The 3,092-nt window shown below is 38.2% G+C and overlaps 1 long non-coding RNA gene across 1 annotated transcript; it reads left to right on the top strand.

Annotated features, from left to right (window-relative positions):
- Nucleotides 1–731: 731 nt before the first annotated feature.
- LOC119327574 lies at nucleotides 732–2,398 on the top strand. Its single transcript, XR_005158573.1, has 4 exons — nucleotides 732–1,818; nucleotides 1,990–2,093; nucleotides 2,213–2,271; nucleotides 2,341–2,398. It is a non-coding gene; the product is annotated as an uncharacterized LOC119327574 (long non-coding RNA).
- Nucleotides 2,399–3,092: the final 694 nt, after the last annotated feature.

Raw genomic sequence — 3,092 nt, 5'->3', positions numbered from 1 at the left:
ATTCAGACTCGTGATTCATCAAGTAAATATACTCAACATCTACTGAAATCATCTGTGAAGTAAGAACATAACGATATCCACTACACGCCTCAGCACTCATTGGACTGCACACATCAAAATGTATTACTTCCAACAAGTTGCTTTCAGTTCCATTTTACTAAAACCGAGGCTTTCAGTCATCTTGCCCATGTGGTATGATTTGCATGTCTCAAGTGATTCAAAAATCAAGTGAGTCCAAACAGTCCATTTGCATGGAGTTTCTTCATGCATAAACACCAACAGACATGGTTCGCATGTCTCAAACTTTTCAAAAACGAGTGAGCCCAAAGATCCATCAACATGGAGCTTCTTCATGCGTTTTATACCGATATGACTTAAGTGGCAGTGCCACAAGTAGGTGGTGCTATCATTACTATCTTATATCTTTTGGCATGAACATGTGTATCACTATGATCGAGATTCAATGAACCATTCATTTTAGGTGCAAGACCATTGAAGGTATTATTCAAATAAACAGAGTAATCATTATTCTCCTTAAATGAATAACCGTATTGCGATAGACGTAATCCAATCATGTCTATGCTCAACGCAAACACCAATCTCGATGGTAGAGGGAGCGTGCGATGCTTGATCATATCAACATTGGAAACACTTCCAACACATATCGTCAGCTCACCTTTAGCTAGTCTCCGTTTATTCTTTTTTGTATATCATATTCTTTTTTTGTATTACTAGTGTCCAGTCAATGGAAAATGCTTTTCTTGCTTTGCCTAGACTTTGTGACAATTAACTTATAGTGCGATCATTGATCATTGAGCTTCTGACACCCTATTCCATAAGATTATGTTGTAATGTTTGCTGGATCATTGAGTAGTTAATATTGATTCTGAGTTTGTTGGATCATTAACTTATGTGTGTGCTTTGGTTATCTGAGAGACACTCACTATCCTGTGTTTCATATTCGTGGCGGAGCGATGAACGATTATGTTTCGTGTCCCTGTGTTTCGTGTTCGCCCGTCTGGTTTTGGATTTGGATTGCAGAGACGGGGAGAGGCCAAAGCAAGGTCAGTTTATCATGTTCGCTCAGATCGGTTCCTCGGTTCCGTCGCTGCGTTGTTCGTCGGCGATTTCCAGACCTCAAACGCATGCGCCCTTGTGATACTCTGGTTTGGCTCGCTGGTCGTTATGGTTGTTTGTTACGGTTGTTCTTATGTTCTTGAATCACCCATCTTATAAGCAGAGATGGGGTGATACATTATGGTTGTTCTGATGGTTGCTTATTTAGTGTTCTTTCCAATTGGGTGGTTCTTGTCATGCTTTGCTTATGTTCCCAATGTCTGTCTTTCCATATATGGGGATGCATTAGGGTGCAAACCGTGTAGGCCATGGTGTGTTTTTACTAGCTATGGTGTGTTTTATACTATCTAATGTGGAAGGTGGAAATATTGATATCACTTCTGTGTTAGTATACTTGATATGGTGTGTTTTATTCAAGTAATTAACCACATCTCTTACAAATTTTCCTTGAGATACATGTTTATATGGCAGGAGTGATTGTCTTGACGAATAATCATTTATGCTAACAGACCAGTACTTGATCATAGGTAACAGACCAGTACTTGTTAGTGCAGACAACTGACTATTCTTTTTTTCTGAACTTTTTTTTGATATGTCTGTTATGTGGATATCATATTCTAATGCTTTTCTAAGTATTTAAGGTACAGACATGTGGATCTGGACATTTCACATTTGCTCTTTATTGTATTGCTAAGGACACTGAACGGTTTGTCTGGGCCACCGCACAGCCTGGCTAATCAGGTACACTTGATTTTATATGTAGTTGATGTTCTCTGCCACATCATGCTTAACTTGTGTTTGCCAAATGGATCTCCTGGAACAAATTATTCGTAATAAATGAACAAATTGAAGAAGAAAAACATGTGTCCTGTTATTTTAAAATGGTGTATTTACCTTGCTGGCTATCTGCAGGTTGTAGTGATTAGGGAGAAGCTTGCAGAACTGTATGAATTTGAACAACAATGGCCGAGGGCAGTACAAATGCTTAGTGGTATTGACTTGGACTCAGGAATAAGGTAGAAGCAAAGCTTTTGTCTCTCTTTACATGTCATTGGATATTCTAAGCTTTTGTCTCTCTTTACATGTCATTGGATATTCTAAGTCTGGGAAATCTGACCATCTTCTTAAAAACCAGGATGCTTGATGACAAACAAATTATCCAAGTGCGTCCAGATTGCATGACTCTATTTGGAGGTTAGTCCCATTTTAGCCTCTGTCGTCATTGCATTTTCAGCTGGACTAACGTAGTTCTTCATTTTGTAGGATGATGATGCAGTGAATGTTGAAGCTTTTATCAACAAAGCCTCATTTTTTGTCACAAACAGCAACCATGAAGGTGTGAACTTGTAATACAAGGTTTATTTGTTCAGAAACAGTTTAATAATCTATCTATCTACAACTAAGGACAAAAATTTAGTTCCCTTCTTATATCTCTTGTAGGTATGCTATGCAAGAATTTTAGATCTAAAGCGTAAATTCTTGGAAGCTGCACTTCGATACTATGGTATCTCTCAAATTGAGCAACGCCAAATTGGGGATGAGTAAGGCTTACTCCATTCAGTTGTAGATTTTTTTTCTCTCTTCTGCAATTTACTCATTTTTAATGTTCTGTCTTGTATGGTTCTTTGTTGCCTTGCCGGTCTAGTGGTGCCTAATTTCTATTTTACACCCTTCAAATTACCCTACTTGATACTCATGTTTAAGTACTGCAGTGGTTATTAGCAAGTCACGTTTGGAACTGATATGGCCTCCATATTTTATTCTCAAAGATCTTGATGGAACATAGTTTCTGTATTTTCTCAGATAGATTGACGAAAATGCTCTTTAGCAAGCTCTTAGTGCTGCTGTAACATGCACAATATTGTAACTGATGAGAGGCAACCACCGTTGCCAACTTGAAATCAGTTTACTCATTCAAGTTCTGGAATTTCTTTATAGCTTTCTGGGTTTACTTCGATCTTGCATGTATTAGGTTTCTCCTTGTGCCCCTATCTATGTCGGTTTCTTGTGTGCAA

Source organism: Triticum dicoccoides, chromosome 7A, assembly GCF_002162155.2.
Source record: "Triticum dicoccoides isolate Atlit2015 ecotype Zavitan chromosome 7A, WEW_v2.0, whole genome shotgun sequence".
NCBI classification, from domain to species: domain Eukaryota; kingdom Viridiplantae; phylum Streptophyta; class Magnoliopsida; order Poales; family Poaceae; genus Triticum; species Triticum dicoccoides.
The sequence above is the reverse complement of the archived record's forward strand: the minus strand, read 5'-3'. Positions and strand labels throughout refer to the sequence as shown.